The following is a 17,193-nucleotide window of genomic DNA, read 5'->3' as shown; positions in this document are numbered from 1 at the left end:
TGTTTGACCCCCTTTCGCCTTCAGAACTGCCTTAATTCTACGTAGCATTGATTCAACAAGGTGCTGAAAGCATTCTTTAGAAATGTTGGCCCATATTGATAGGATAGCATCTTGCAGTTGATGGAGATTTGTGGGATGTTGTAGCCCATCCGCCTCAAGGTTGTGCGTGTTGTGGCTTCACAAATGCTTTGCTGCATACCTCGGTTGTAACGAGTGGTTATTTCAGTCAAAGTTGCTCTTCTATCAGCTTGAATCAGTCGGCCCATTCTCCTCTGACCTCTAGCATCAACAAGGCATTTTCGCCCACAGGACTGCCGCATACTGGATGTTTTTCCCTTTTCACACCATTCTTTGTAAACCTTAGAAATGGTTGTGCGTGAAAATCCCAGTAACTGAGCAGATTGTGAAATACTCAGACCGGCCCGTCTGGCACCAACAACCGTGCCACACTCAAAATTGCTTAAATCACCTTTCTTTCCCATTCTGACATTCAGTTTGGAGTTCAGGAGATTGTCTTGACCAGGACCACACCCCTAAATGCATTTAAGCAACAGCCATGTGATTGGTTGATTAGATAATTGCATTAATGAGAAATTGAACAGGTGTTCCTAATAATCCTTTAGGTGAGTGTACATTACATTTTATCAGAATCAGAGTGGGTGAAAGATGTTATTCATGTCACACAGAGTACTTAAAAAAAGACATTTGCTTCAGTTTAACTGTAAAAGTGCTTCAATAGCTAACAATTATAAAATTAAAATTTAAAGCTGTGCTTGCCTTTGACAATGAGACTTTCTTCTGGTGAGCTGATGTTTTTGGGAGTTTTGACTGCACAGGAGTAGTTTCCTTCATGCTGACTACTGACCGGGTCTAGAACCAGCTGTTTCTTTTTGTACTTTGGCCCGGTCAGAGGTCGACTGTTCAAGTACCAGATGTAGTTTGTGTTGTCAGCCAGAGGGCAGCTGGTACTGCAGGTCAGTGTGACTCTCTGGCCCTCTGTCACCTCTGCAGAAGGAGTAAACTTCACTCTCAGGCCTGAAAAAAATATTTCTATAGATCAATTAACCAAAAGGGGGCATCATATAAGCTTTTGTGTGTCCGTTGGATAAGATGGCTTACAATCATCAAAATACCTGATATCAATTATTTCAGAGAATATACAGTATAATATGCATATGAGATATTTAATACAAAAAAATAGAAAAAAGCAGAACGCAGGCTTTCTACCCAGGACTAAACATTCAAAATGCTAAGACATATAACTGCTACATAATTTTCTGAAAACTGTAAAAAAAAATAATTAAATAAATAAATTATTACCTGTGACAACTAAAGTCACTCCAGATAAATCAGACTGTGTCCGTCCTTGTTTATATTTTCGGGGCGTGAATGTGTATTCTGCTGAGTCATTCTTCATCAGGTTATTGATGCTCATTATGTGGTAGTTTTTTATGACATGAAACTCCACACGACCAGCATCGTCAGTCAAAGTTTCAGCATCCTCCTCATCACGTCTCTTTACTTTATTCCATGAATTAACCGATTGGCCCGAGGATTCGCTTGTAATGTTCACTGATGAACCTTCCAGGGCACAGATCCTCCTGCTGACGTAATTCACACTGAAGCAGTTCGAATCATCAAGACCTAAAATATAGATTAAACACTTTTAACAGCTAAATTTACTTTTTAAAAATGCTTCTGTGTCTAGGATTTTAACCAGTCTCAACTAATATTAATATAAAATCCTATTTACATTTAAAATTTTGTATTGCATATTGTATGGCACAACATAGAGTTTATAGTGTTTGGGATTAAAAAAAAGAAAAACAGAAAATTCTTGCAGCAATAAATCACAAAGAAAGCAATGGGCGTGAAGGGATTTCCTAAGAGGCCAGATTGTCTCAACTTGAATTACGTTAAGTCACAAAAATGTTATATCCAATGAGGCGAGAGGAAAAGCAGACCATCAAATACTGACTGAAAGATGTGACATTTGATTAACATTTCAAACAACAAATAGAAATAAACAAACTGGTGTTTACATCAGAGCTATTGTATTTTATGGTAAGTTGTTTCTGTTGTCCAACCCCATGGTGTTTGAACATTATTTAGATTAATATGTTTCATATTGCCCTTTAGGCTTGCAGACTAATGATATATTTGCCCAATTCTATGAGTTAAAAAGACCACAAATTAGTTTACACTCACATTTTTCATCAGAGTGCAGATATTCGAGGCCTGTCACAGCACAGGAGAAGACTCCAAAAGAAGAGCGGAAAAGTGTGATGTGTTGACTCGTACAGTGACTGTATAACTGTTTGTTCCAGTACCACGTATAGACATATTGAGGGTCAGCCATCGGACAGCTGGTGGCACAGGTCAGTGTTACATAGTTCTTCTCAAAATTCCTTTCATCATGTAACATTACTTCTGTTGGGAGATGATATGATAAGGTAATAAGGTATGTTTATATATTTGAAAATTCAGCTCACATACAGGTATTGTGGCAGTAGAGAGACTACGGTGTACATGAACACAATTGATTCCTTTTCTTTTTGTGTCTGTTAACATTGGCCAATAACTGCTTGCTTATATTCAGACCGTAACAAGAAATTTAGAACTGATGAAGAGTAACATTACTCTACTCATTGGTGTGGGCGAGGGAGATGTGTATGTGTATCAGGCCTGGAATTAAGTTATTTTCAGGGCAAGGCCACTTTGGCCTTTGATAAATACTTATATTGGGGCAATATAATATAATATATTATAATATAAATATTGGGGCATCGCGGCCAATATGTAGGGCACCAAGAATGCACGAAGGTCAAAACAAATAGTGCAATAACAATAAGTGATAATTAGGCTACGCTGTGTGAAGACAAAACACTAGGCCTATACATTCAACAAACTGTTGATTTAATGTGTCCTGAACAGTACTGAGTTTATTAAAATTGTACATTGACTGTTTGACTTTTCTACAAAATGCTGTCAGATTTTATGTAGCATGAATAATTTATTATATTAATTTTACCATTTCATGCATACTGTCATTAGAAACTGAGTAGGCTTACAATTAGCTGATAATTATCTTGATCAGCCACTGTCAGTAATCAATACAAACACACATTAGACTGTAAACTTAATGGATGCTCCCTGTGCTCTCTGGGGGAAATATTGCGTCAAACTCCCTTTAAGAAGTATGACAATAAAAATTCCTTTTGTGTCCGCAAAAACACATAACTCTAAAGACACACGATAAAGGACGTCCTTTGTCGACAGTCTTCTTATCATTTTGGCATCACTATAATTCAGAAAGATAAACTGTATATCTTTAAAACTTAATATTTTGGATTTTGTCGCTGTAACCAGCCTCCCTTGGTTAGTTTCCCTATGATTTCTTACTAAAATACCTGCTGGTTGGAGGCTCATAAGACTCATAACATCTTCTACAACTGCAGAGTAGACAATCTGCTTCCTGTTTACACCAGCAAATATGGCACTTTTCCATTACCGTACAGTACCAGCTCAACTCGCCTCGACTCGACTCTACTTGACTCAGTTTGCGCCGTTTTCCCAGTACATGCCCAGTGTACGTGGCCACACATGGTCTATGCTTTTAATACAGACGGTGATCAATTCTGATACTGGTGTGGACAGAGATCGTTTTCATTTTAAAACAAAAACGTAGTAGTGTGGAAATAAGGAAATCCACAAATTTCTTTTCCCACTTTTCCACACTCACTGGCCGTGATATGATTCCTGTCTTGGTGTATGTTGGTGGAGGTTTGGAGAAACTTAACCTGTTGGATATGTGATTGAGCAGGGCTTATCCTCTGAACACATTCCTTTAGCATAGGTGACATTAAAGCAGGTTGGTGTGACAGAATCTGAACAGAAAAAATGGCATTCAGTATTTTGATCGCTGAACTTATTAATGATATGTCATAAGATTTTCCAGTTCAAGTTGAATGAGTAAATGTTAAGCCGAATGTTTTGGAAGGTCACTCACCCACGGAGACTTCAGGGGCTCTGAGACCCTCGTAGCCTTTGATAGCACAGGAGTATCTGACTGCTTTGTCACTGCTGACCAGCTGTTGGTACCAGGGAGACCAGTCCTGATAGAGAAACTCTCTGTTCCTGTACCAGATGTAGGCTGCAGGGTTTTCAGTCAGAGGACAGCTGGTGTTACACATCAGTGTTACTGTCTGTCCCTCTGTGGCAGGAATCACCTTTACCTGCAGGTCTGGGACGATGATGAATAAAATAAGAATTTATATATGGATGTTAAAGTAATAAATAACTGGCAGCCACTGTACCTGCAACGTGGAGCTCAGTTCTGTTCTGCCAGCAATTTTCTGGTTTGTCAGTAGTTTCCTCGCAGCAGTAAAACTTTTCATCACTCTCTCTCAGATCATTGATTGTTAGAGTGAAGATACTCTTTTCAGACATGTTATACGTAACATGATTTCCATCTGCAGAGAGCTCATTCAGGACATACGTGGATTGTGGATCAGTTCTGTGAATGGTGAACCATTTTATGCTTGAAGTGGAATGTTGAGCTGAGCAGGGCAGATCCACTGATGAACCTTTTAAGGCACAGATGTGGTTTGCTTGTCCCTGAATCCCTTTAACAGAATATTTCATTAGTAAACATATGGACGTATTGAAACCATTTGAAATATTGGATGTCTACTATTCATGACAGTGTGATATACATTACATTTAAGGAAGTTTTAAGAGCTCATTCCAGTAGTTGTAATAATCTTGAAAGCTATTATATTTCTGTTTTGTAATATGCTGATAAAAGTTCTTTAATTTTAGTAGTAATAAAATTCCCACAATTTAACCCCTACACTTTTGTAAAATAGCCTATAGTTAATTTTTCCCCTTTGTTTTTTTTTATAGATGACAATTAATCATCACACAAGTCGTGGTTAAAGTTTAGCACTGTATAAGAAAGGATAGCTAATAAATCATACCTGAGATGTACAGGATGAAACCTATCAACACACATTCAGCGGCTGCCAAAAGCATGGCTTTTGTAGTCCTTCAGCTTCTGATCAGAAAATTAATTGAATAATAGTAGTTGCATCAGCTTTTTCACAATGGCCGCATTAAGACCACATATAAAAATGATAATATGTAACTTACCAGTCAAAACCAACAGCACTCTTTTAACAAAGTAAAGGCTGAAGAGGACAGAGTATACTGTTGTTCCTTGTGGTGGACAAACCGCATGTGGCTCTGATGTCAATGTCAATGTCTTTTCCTTCCTCTGTCAGTGATGTAAATGATTCTGAAGTGTACTATACTCTTAAAACATTTATTTAATGTCATGTTTGATTCGATTTAAATTCCATTTTCAGTTTTTCTTTTCATGCTTCACCAATAATATTTTTTTATATAATAACATAATTATATTCACATAGTTTATTGCAAAAATGTTACACTGCCACGTCAAAAGTGTTATCTGTGTTTGGTTTGTGGTTCAGAGGAAGCTATACATTCAACACAGTGCTGTATGGAGCCATTTGTTTGCTGTCCTTTTTGGTTCTACATCAGTTTATATTAATATCAGAATAATCTCAGTGACATATTTTATGGAGAAATCAACTAGGCAGGACAAAAATATTTGGGTATCTAAAAAAAAATGTTTTAATCCAAAATAGAAAAGAACATTTCCAATTGAAAATTGAATCAAAATATCTCCAAGAACCACAACAATCAAAAGAATATTATTTTAGGTAAATAGGTCAAGCGATCATAATAAAAAAAATAAAAAAATAAAAAAAAATACAATTTGAGTCAGGAAAAACATGAGAAATAATGAAACACAAAGAATTTTCCAAGTATAAAATCTTGCCTAGAAGGTTGTGGGTTCAAACCCCAGTTGCCCCGGCCTTTCTGTGTGGAGTATGCATGTTCTCCCTGTGTCCAAGTGGGTTCTCTCCGGGTGCTCCGGCTTCCTCCCACCATCCAAAGACATGCAGGCTAGGTTAATTGGTGTCTCTAAAATTGTCCTTAGGTGTGAATGTGAGTATGAGTGGTTGTTTGTCTATGTGTGGCCCTGCAATGGACTGGCGACCTGTCCAGGGTGTACCCCGCCTTTCGCCCAATGTAAGCTGGGATTGGCTCCAGCCCCCCGCGACCCTGTATGCAGGATAAGCGGTTGACGATGGATGGATGGATGAAAATCTTGCCTTTGTTGTGTAAATGTAGGCTAGCTTAAAATAGAAATTGTTTATAAGCATTATAAACACAGCACAAGTTAGGTGGAGTGAACAATTCTGATGAAATCCAACACCATGACAAATACCATGATATAGAGCGAACAACAACACCGCAAAGAATGTAACTGACATTAGCTAGTTAGCAAACTCTTGCTACAGTTGCTACTGAGAATGCTAATGAAGACGAGACTGTTCCAGACCCAGCGCACCACTTCCAGACAGTGATACTCATGACTCTCCTAGTACTATAGCTAACATCACAACAATAGTATATCTTGGCAAAGTAGAAAGTAAGCTAATTTGACAAAAATATGTGGATTTGAATGGCTTATCATCAATGATGCCAGAACAATGCCAGAATACAAAGTCAAGCACAGGCAGAAAAAGGTCAAAAAGTATGATGATAAAATGTCTCAAACTAGCCTCAGACAGACACAAGCTCCCACAGCAATTAACAGAGAAAGCTTCCTTACATACAAAATGTCTACTGTGTTTAACTTTTCTAAATATATATATGGGTATCTGAATACATATCTATGAAAAGCCCTTATTGCTTGATCTCCCAGTATATTTCCACAACCCCAACTGCCAAATATGGACATATTTCACTTCCTTGCAACTGTTTGCGGCTTCTTCATATTAACTTACATATCAGCTTAAGTGTGATGGAGCAACTGATTTGCTTGTACAAGAGTCTGTGGTACAAACACATTCTCCCATTAGCACAAGTCACATGAAAGCAGATAAGTGTGACAGAATCTTAATGAAAGGAAATGACAGTTCAATTCAGTATTTTAATCGGTAAACTTTGACACACTATTTCACACTAAGCTTTATAATTTAAGGTGGTAGTGAGTTAATACAGAGTAACACTCCCTGAAAATCCTGTTTTTGCTGACCTCCTGGGGTTTAAGTTTTCCCTTTTGCTGTAGAGATGTTCTGGTGTACTCCAGTACACTGTGAGATCACTGCTGGGTGATTACGTGTTCAATAAAGCACACTTCTGACCACAATGGCCAAATGGACAGGAGGAGTCTCTCTTTTGCAGAAACGCGCTGGTCACATTTGCACAGATAAACATATTCACACATGGAAGCTGCCCAGTACAAATGAGGTAATGAGGGAGGGGCAAGCACTGCCTTTTCACTATCCCCACCTAGACTTATCCTACCGGTCTGGGGACTGAACCAAATCCCTACAACAAGCTCACTTCTCTAACCATTACGCCACGACTGCCCAAGTTGTGAGTTCCCCACTTATAACCACAATAGCCAAATTTTCAGAAAACCTTCAACAGAAAATATGAATTTATGCATGTTTCTATCCACTACTGTTATATGACTATTGGGAGTTTGCTCATTGACATAAGCAGTAGGTGGTGCTAATTCTTCAGTCAGGTGCTATGAAACTATTGCAGAAACAGAGGGTGCCAGTCGAACCTCAAATGATGGAAAGAAAATGTAGAGAGCATAATAAGTTTCTTTCATGGACTAATGTGAGGAAGGTTGCTGTCTCCTCATCGATCCACGCAAAACTGATGTTTTAGTCTAAAGCCATTTTTTGTTTCTTCAGTGGACGTTTAAGTCACCTAATGATTAATTTGCTAAGCAAAAGCATTTTCCTTTTATCGATACACCATGTTTTACACACAAATGTAAACAAGTGCAAATGCAACATGCAAATGCCTAATTCCACCTGAGCCAAACAGTTAGAACAGAATAAAATAAATATTCTGTGATCATTGTAATTAACTTAAATGCAAAAGAGAAATGCTTTTCATTTTTCTTCTTCCACAGTGCTGAAACAGCAGCAACTGCAAAACAAACCTTACATTCATTGACAACAGCTTATCCTGTGTACAGGGGCTGGTAAGTGCCAGAAGAATCAATAAATGAATAAAATAATAAATATAAATGCGGAAATATATTCAAGAAAGAATGAATGAATTTAAGAATAAATACATACAGTCCCCTCCAAAAGTATTGGAACGGTAAGGCAAATTCCTTTGTTTTTGTTGTTCACTGAAGACATTTAGGTTTAAGATCAAAAGATGAGACAAGAGTTCAGAATTTCAGCTTTCATTTCCTGGTATTCATATCTAGTTGTGTTAAACAACTTAGGAGATATCAAAATGTACTTCATGTACTTTTCCTTTAGTAAAGGTTTTTAGTAGCTACTCTACCCACTACTGGCCAGCGGTACGAGTACTAACACTGACATGGTGAACATGAGACAGACAGCAGAGATGAGGGCAACAGTCAAAGCCAGCACAGTCCAAAGCAACAGTTTATGGTAAGATTGATGATGATATGCCTTATTTATTTATTGTATTGTAGGGCTCAGCTGAGTTGATTTCTGTACTTTAGGATAGTTAAAGAGGTGTTTCTAGTTTTGAAAATATATTTTAAAGGTTAATTTAGTGATGTACTCTACTTGCATAAAATTCTCAAGAATGCAGGAATAAAGGTCTCTAAAGACCTAGAGGCCCCGACAAATGCTTTGTCTAAAGAGTGGGCTGACCAGGGACAAACTCCTGGGCCACTTTTTTACCTCCGTCTGAGACCATTCTTGACCTTAAAAACTTGTGTTGTGTATGTGTCTCTGCTACGTGTCCATAAACGATCTGAAAGTAGTCAAAACGTTCACACAGAGACGAGCATCCTACAGTATTGTAAAAGGAAGAGGACAGAGGTAACAGTAGTAGAAAAAACTGAGGAGTATGAGCTTGTAAGTTGTATGGATAGCTACCAGACATAGTATATTCTAAAAATCACATAGTAAAAAGACTTTCTTAGTCCAATGGGAATAAGTATGCGTGTATGGGACACACACACCAGCGATCCACACAGCTTTCTCTTTTTAAGTTAAAACGTTTCATTCCTCAGAATGTAAAGACAGATAAGCGGTGTGAAAGCCTTCCAGCTGTGTTTTCCTCTGCCGTTGTTGCTGCAGCGGTCTGTGTGACGGCGGGAGCAGAGGTCTCTGTGAGCGGGCGACTGGCCGGCCTCACACGCTCCTCCCGCGGGTTGGCACAGGCTTCCCCCGCAGCCACTTGCGGAGCTCCTCAACTCTGAAAATATTAGAGCACATTTTTGTTCCGCCATCACTTCTCGTAAAACTGTCAATATTCGAAATCTACACAGCTGATTTCTCACCTCAAAACTTCTCAGAAGTGGATTTAGTGATAAAATTCCATATGAAAACTGTAAAATATAAAACTTTCTGTTGCTGGCCTCTGTCTGGTGCAGCAATGATGATGCAGTGAATAGTGAATATTCTCTCTGACCAATCAGCAGTCTGTCATGTTTTCACATTACATTTTAGTATCCCTCAGCTTGCTTGGAACCTCAACGGAGGTGAGGTGTTACAAAAAAAAGTACCTGGAAGCAGGTACAGGTACAACATTTCCACAATAGAAAACCAAACAAAGGCAAGTCGAGCCAAGTCGAGCTGGTACTGTGCAGTGGAAAAGGGGCTCAACTAAAATCAAAGGGCCTGGCCCGGTTTTCATTGCGACTTCACAGTGAAGGAAGGTAAATGGCTGGACTGCAAACGAGCTGTTTTTTAAACGGTTCAGAGCAGAGCTTTCTGTGGCAGATGGGAACTCGCTTTGGGCTGGACTTTGGGCTTTTTCACTTTGCAAACCTAGTACATGCACAAAAAAGAGATATAACTCAATAAAGGAGAGGGGAAAAGCCGAAAAGCACAATATCACCTCTTTAATTCAATGTTCATTAGTAGGAGTACTCTATAATTTATAATAAATCAGATATTTAGTTAGTTTTCTGTAGTTTTATACATTTGACTCTTATTTATCAAAACTTTAATATATTTTGTTGTACTATTTCTGACAATAACAAACTTTACTTTTAAACTGCATTATGTCATGGTATCTTGGTGAGGTATCAACATAACAAATGTTAAGGATAATCTTTTTTGTTATACGTTTCTTAAAATTAAGGGGAAAAAGAATATCGGCTGATATATCGGCGTTCGGATTTTAAAATCCTCAAATATCGGTATCGGACTTAAAAATCCCATATTGGTCAGGCTTTCAAAATTTAAAGGCACCCTAAGGTAACGAGTGCTCAAAAAATCCATGTCCAAAAGGGACCAAATTAACAAAGACATTACACGTCTTCCTGCTGCTTTGGTTGTCTCTGTGCTGCAGTCACAGGATTCATGACCAGGAATGTGATGTTCTCATATTATGAGTTCATCTGCAAAACCGAGACGATGACAAGAGGAAAACACACACATACGACAATTTCTAGCTTTCAAATTCTATACTCACCTTTTACCTTGGTCACTAGGCTCAGCAATGGAGGTCAGAGTTTTCTTCTTCCTGGATGTGTTTTGTTCAGACAGTGCAAATTAGTATTTTTAAAAACAAACCCATCTAGTCAGTAAGGACACATTGATTATATCAAGTAAAGGTAAAAGCCTTTAAACAGAAGACTGTCAAGTCTTTTACCTCATCCACAGGTGGAAAAGAAGTAGAGGAATTGGGATCATTAATGCAATAGTCAGTCTAACTGCATTAATTATTGCCATTGATTTCCCTAAACAAAAGAGAGATAGAGTATTGCATATGTCTTATTTCCTATTAAAATGCTTGAGTTTAAAATGCTAAACTGCTACTAATGCCTAAAAACATTTCAGTTCATAGTAAAAACTGCGCCCACCTTGAACAGTGAGAGTCCTTTCATGTGAACTGATGCTGTTTTTGACTGCACAGGAGTAGTTTCCTGCATGCTGACTGCTGACTGGGTCTAGAACCAAGTGTTTGTTTTGGTTCTCTGGCAGGGTCAAAGGTCGTGTGTTTAAGTACCAGATGTAGTTTGTTTTGTCAGTCAGAGGACAGCTTGTTCTGCAGGTCAGTGTGACTCTCTGGCCCTCTGTCACCTCTGCAGAAGGAGTAAACTTCACTCTCAGGCCTGAAAAAAAACTTCTATAGATCAATTAATTCTTAAGGGGCTTAATTGATGTAACAGGGAAAAGTAAGACAGGTCTAGCTTGGAGTCATTAGCTGACCTTACAAGTGTTGACTGACCTTCCAGCTCTAGATATTTCTCACATGTAACTGTCCTTGTTAGGGAGACGACAGTTAGACTGATAAGGTAGAGACAGTAGCTCAGGCGTCAGGCTAGCAGATATCGGTGTTCTCTGGGAATCTTGCAAGGTTGAGTCTTACAAGAATGTTTACAAGAACTTACTGGCTCCATCAATATTCTTTAAGAATTAGGAAGTTCAAAACGTGTCTGTGTCAATTGAGTAAGCTCACCTATAGTCAGGAACACATTATAAATAGAGGTGTCCCGAACCAATCCTCAGCTTCTATATCAGGGCTAATCCTGGTATATTTTGATAGACAGGTATAAACTAAAACAAATCAAACTCCAATCATTTCTTCACTGAACTTCTGTTTCTGAACTGTGTTTTGTCACCAGCTTCTCATTTTTAGCCAGCACTGACCGTTGCTATCATTGGTTAAAATGACAAGCGTTGCCGGCTACAGATCATATTAGCTGTCGGCAATTAGACATACAAGTATTTATTCTAGAGAATTACGTACCTGTGACAACCAAAGTCACTCCAGGTAAATCGGACTGTTTTTGTCCTCCTTCTTCTGTTTGGTGTCTGAATGTATATTCTGCCGAGTCATTCTTCATCAACTTTTTAATTTTAAGGATGTGGCGATTCTTCATGTTGTCATGATACTCCACACGACCTACAGCCCCAATCACATTTTCAGCATCCACCTCACTAGTTCTCTTTATTTTATACCATAATTTAGACTTGGGTTGCTGGTCATCAGGGTATGAGTATTCACTTGAAATGCTCACTGAAGAACCTTCTGGTGCACAAATTCTCCTGCTGAAATAATTCACACTCCAGCAGTTTTTATCCTCAGTACCTGAAATATAGACGAAAAAATGTTTTTAAAATAAATACTTGAAAAAAAATCTACTGTTTAATCCCAATTAACTTTTTTACGGATATAAATAAATATGAATACATTATTTGGATATGAACAAATAATACACTCCAAACGAATCTTTGCAGTAATATGAACTGATACAGATGGTAAAATTGCCCAAGTTGGTTCATACTCACAGACTTCAGCTGAGAGCAGATCCTCATGACCTTTTAAAGCACAGGAGAGTCTTTTATCAGATGAGCGGGAAACTGAAAACTCTTGACTCTCAGTGTATATGTGCAATCGTCTGTTCTGATACCACCTATAGGTGGTTTGAGGGTCAGTCAGAGGACAGCTGGTGATACAGGTCAGAATGACATAGCCCTCTGCAAGTGTCTTCTGAACATGTATTTCTGTTGAGAGACAATTATTGAAAACTGCAGAATGTATTTAACAGTAACTTTGCCAGTAGCGAGTATTTTATTTAGGTTGGGGGGGTCTTTCAGGAGGTGTGTTATTTGTGTTTGTAAATGTTTGTGGAGTGTGGAATGTGGAGAAAACTTCACCTCTGGGATACATGATGGAGCATGCCTCATCCTCTGATTTCTGATTATACAAACACATTCTTCCTTTAGCGTAGGTCACGCTAAAGCAGGCTGTTGTAACAGAATCTGGGCCAAAAGATGGCGTTGAGCATTTTTATTTGAGACAATACAACAGTTTTTCACAAGTTTAGTCAGATGGTTTGTAACATGATGAGGAGCTAGACGTTGTCACTCACCCACTGAGACTTCAGGGGCTCTGAGACCCTCGTAGCCTTTGATAGCACAGGAGTATCTGACTGCTTTGTCACTGCTGACCAGCTGTTGGTACCAGGGAGACCAGTCCTGATAGAGAAACTCTCTGTTCCTGTACCAGATGTAGGCTGCAGGGTTTTCAGTCAGAGGACAGCTGGTGTTACACATCAGTGTTACTGTCTGTCCCTCTGTGGCAGGAATCACCTTTACCTGCAGGTCTGGATAGTGGTATACTAAATTAGTTTTCATATAAATATACGATTTTTGAAGTAATGAAGTACTGACAGCCACTGTACCGGCAACATAAAGCTGAATTCTTCGGTGCCAGGAGTTTTCTGAATTCTCTCCGCAGTAGTAAACATTTTCATCAGTCTCTCTTAAATCATTGATTGTTAGAGTGAAGTTACTGCCCTCAGACATGTTGTATGTCACTCGATGTCCGTCTTCAGAGAGCTCATTTTGAATAACTTTGTAATCTTCCCAGTGTAGAGTATACCATGTCTTGCTTGAAGTGGGATGTTCAGAGCAGGGCAGCTCCACCGATGAGCCTTTTAAGGCACAGATACTGGTTGCTTGTCCCCAAATACCAATATCAGCTAACATGGGAACAAATATATGGCTTTATATTAATCACCGAATAATAATAATAATATTATAAAGTAATTACAGTTTAGTGTAGTTTTTTTTTTCAATTGCTAACCTGCACTGGTCAAAACTGAAGTCACATCTTCAAAACTCTTTACACAGTCAGCGAAACAGAAGTGTATTTGGTCTAAACTATAAATTATTTTTCGTTTCTTTCACACAAAATGCATTCAATGACCACTCTCTCCAAAATCTCTCTCAAAAACTCTTCTCTTCACTACTTCACCACCTGCAAAACACTATATATCTGCAGCACATTTTGTAAATGCTAACACACTGTCCAAAGTTGTTAAAATCACATTCAAATATATCCCTGCATATTTGCAGTAACTGGATAGATAAATATTGAAAAAATGTATGTACATTATGTACTTTTATGTACATTCTTCATTGATCTACGTATGTGCATAGAGATATGTATTAAGTGTTTTGAATGCGTTTTTACTGTAAAACTGCAGGCTGTGTGTAAAGCAGGAAATGTGCTTGTATTTTAGCAGAACTGGTTCAAACCAACCAAGTGTTTTGGTAGTTTTAGTGACTTTTGGAGGTGAGATTAACTGTTTGGCCAAGATGCATGGTGGTAATGCAGACTATGTGAAGAGTTTTGAAAAATGTGGCTTCAGTTTTGAATGTTGCATGTTAGCAATTGCAAAAAATTGTAGATGTCCACAGCCTTTTTAAAGCAGATGAGTTGCTAATTGTTAACATTAAAACTCATAGACTACAGTAAAAGTGATCCATGGTTATTAAAGTAATTATATACTTATTAGCTAACTATCGTATCACTTATACATCCTGTTTATACTTAATAATTACAAAGAATGTGTGATGGATATAAAGTGAACAATAATTAATACCTGAGATAAACAGGATGAAAAACATGACCTTGCTCGCAGCTTCTCCCAACAACATGGCTGTAGTCACTAATCAGAATGGTGATTGTATAAAAGGTATTATTCCAAATTATAACCTCTGGTCAAAAATCAACGGCGGTCTACTTAGAAGAGCTGAAGAGGACTGTTGATCTGTGGTGGTGAAAACACAGCATGCAGCTCTGAACTTCACTTCCTTCCTCTTAATTTAATTATGGTTAGTAACAAGAACCATCTTTTAATGGGTCTATGTACCTCTATGTACTTTTGGATCTTGATGCAAAGTGCAGCAGTCTTAAACAGCAATACATATTCACCGAAAAGGTGTGAAACAGATCACAATGCCACAAATGCAAAGGTGTCAATGATCAAAGTGTTGTTTGTGGTTGGCTTGTCCTTCTAGACCTGTGAAGAGGAAGCTGCAGACTTCACCTCCTATAATCTTTTGTTAGTCTTAGATTTGTTTATGTATCACAACAATATCTTGATACTGATGTTTTAATCTATATTCCCCAAAGTATTCAAATATCATGGAAAAGGATAAGCAATATTTGTTTCATCTTTGTCAAATGGTTTTTAGTCATGCAAGCAGCGTGAGTTGGAATAACTTTGGTGGTCCCCTAGCATTTCATCTAATGTCAATATCAAGACAAAATTTCACTTTCACCTTTAGCAACAAGATACATCCCTGAAGAATCTATCTACTGTGTTTTTGTACATTTCTACATAACCTATGCAAAAGTACGTCTCATCAGCATCAGCTGTAGTTTGTGCAAGTGCTGATTAGCAAATGTTGGTGTGCTGATCCGCCAAACTATGTGTAAAGCTAAACATGTAAAAGCTAAAACAATATTACCATGCTGATTAGATCAGCACGGTAATAGTAATGTAGACTAATGTAGGCCTTCAGACTTAGTGTCACAATCCTGTCTTGTGTTTCTCTGTGTAGCCTTGTTTATTATTGTATTCATTCGCATGTTTAAGTTTACTTAGTATCTGTCTTGTGCCTTATCTTAATTCTTAGTTCGGTGTCTTAGTTCCTGGTCCTGTGCCTTAGTTCATGTCTTAGTATTTACTCCTAGTTCTGTGTTTCTTTGCCTGCCTGTCTCTCTGCCTGCCTGTCTCATTAGCCCTGTGTGCGTATATGTGCTTGCTTGTTTCCCTCAGTCCTTGTTGGGTCATTGTAGTGGTTTGTAGCTTGTTTGTTGCTCTGTCTCATGTCATGTGTAGTTTTGCTCTGTTCTGACCTGCCTGTCCTGGATCTGTACCCCGTAGGATTATTTCTGTTGGATTACCTGTTTCGTTGGGATTGTTTATTCTTTTGGATTACTTGGACTCAGCCAATCAGTTTTAAAGTGTGCTCGCTTTGTGTTGCTTTAATAAATCCTCTGAACTGTACCTGCTCCGCTCTGTGTCCTGCATTTGGGTCCACCTACCTGCTCAACCACACCACACATCCTGACACTACTTCTTATCAGGACAACAATTTCAAACACTTTTTGAAATGTTGTCAACTCTGAACAAACCGTCGAGAACATTCTGTCACTGAAAATTATTCCACATTTTAAAATCTATATTTAAGACAAAATAAGAACCCTGTAAAGCAAGTTTAATAACTATATTGTGGCTCTTCACGCATTACAACATACAGCTCTATATAAGACAGCAAGACCAGGGCAGACACTTCACAGATTAAGCCTTTGTAGCCACAAATTGGTCGCGCCCAAAATAAATCTATAATTTCTGCCAGAATGGTGGTTGTTTGAGGCTTTTGCCTGTAATTGCCTGAACCATCAGAGATCCGGCTCTCGGATTAACGGATGGATTTCTGGCAGGCCAGACGATCTTCCAGCAGTTTGCAGCTCAGTATTTTTCTTTGTCTTCTTACTTTCCATTCATAATAGGCACAAAGTAATGCTACCTTTCTTTCTTTTTGTCAACATTAAGGATGCCGAATAAACATTTATTGGAATGGTCAATGTACAGAACCGACATGGGGTTCCGTGTTTACGTTCAGTGTGAGCATCCACATCTGATGGCAGCTCAATTGATCCATTCATGTTAGTATAAAAGCTGCGGGGTCTGTCAGTGCAGAATAATAATAATAATCCTTATTTGTAGAGCACTTTTCAAAAACAAGTTCCAAAGTGCTTTAACAAGTGTAAAGACAATAATACCCAAGAGACAATAATACAAAAACAATACAAGTTAAAAGCAAGAAAACATTGAAAAGACTAAAATACAGATAAATATAAAATTAGTAAAATACAATAAAATAAAAGGGATAAAATAAAGTCAAATAAGATCGGGAAAGGCTCTCCTATAAAAGTATGTTTTAAGAAGGGACTTAAAAGAGTTCACTGACTCAGCCGACCTGATTTCCTCGGGCAGGCTGTTCCAGAGCCTCGGGGCCCTGACAGCAAACGCTCTGTCCCCTTTAGTTTTCAGTCGAGACTCTGGAACAGACAGCAGACCTCTGCCCGAGGATCTCAAGGTATGTGCTGGTGTGTATGGGACTAAAAGGTCAGAAATATAACAAGGCGAGAGGCCATGAAGAGCTTTAAAAGTGATCAATAGAATTTTAAAGTCAATTCTAAAACATACTGGGAGCCAGTGTAATGAAGCTAAAATAGGAGTAATGTGGTCATATTTCTTTGTTCTGGTTAAAAGCCTGGCAGCTGAGTTCTGGACAGTCTGGAGTCGATCAATAGATTTTTGGGTTAAACAGG

General features: G+C 38.3%; 1 protein-coding gene and 2 long non-coding RNA genes across 11 annotated transcripts in view; 1 reads left to right on the top strand and 2 right to left on the bottom strand.

The window, feature by feature from the left end:
- The window catches only part of LOC123969284, a 2,376-nt gene extending 2,126 nt beyond the window's left edge, over positions 1 to 250 (bottom strand). Inside the window, exon 1 of the long non-coding RNA XR_006824705.1 lies at positions 200 to 250. This is a non-coding gene — a long non-coding RNA (uncharacterized LOC123969284). The remainder of the gene's footprint in view (positions 1 to 199) is intronic.
- LOC123969282 (zinc finger protein GLIS2-like) overlaps positions 1 to 17,193 on the top strand; it is a 57,839-nt gene that overhangs the window by 2,782 nt on the left and 37,864 nt on the right. For 2 of the 9 annotated variants that reach the window (XM_046046534.1, XM_046046535.1), the window contains exon 3: positions 2,328 to 2,378. The exons of the other annotated variants lie outside the window; for them this stretch is intronic. The gene's annotated coding sequence lies outside the window, so the exon portion shown is untranslated. The remainder of the gene's footprint in view (positions 1 to 2,327; positions 2,379 to 17,193) is intronic. 9 annotated transcript variants of the gene reach the window in all.
- Positions 12,736 to 13,337, bottom strand: LOC123969285. Its single transcript, XR_006824707.1, has 3 exons — positions 13,244 to 13,337; positions 12,932 to 13,165; positions 12,736 to 12,821 (listed from the first exon to the last, which is right to left on the bottom strand). It is a non-coding gene; the product is annotated as an uncharacterized LOC123969285 (long non-coding RNA).

This window comes from Micropterus dolomieu, linkage group LG04 (genome assembly GCF_021292245.1).
Source record: "Micropterus dolomieu isolate WLL.071019.BEF.003 ecotype Adirondacks linkage group LG04, ASM2129224v1, whole genome shotgun sequence".
In the NCBI taxonomy this organism is placed as follows: domain Eukaryota; kingdom Metazoa; phylum Chordata; class Actinopteri; order Centrarchiformes; family Centrarchidae; genus Micropterus; species Micropterus dolomieu.
The sequence above is the reverse complement of the archived record's forward strand: the minus strand, read 5'-3'. Positions and strand labels throughout refer to the sequence as shown.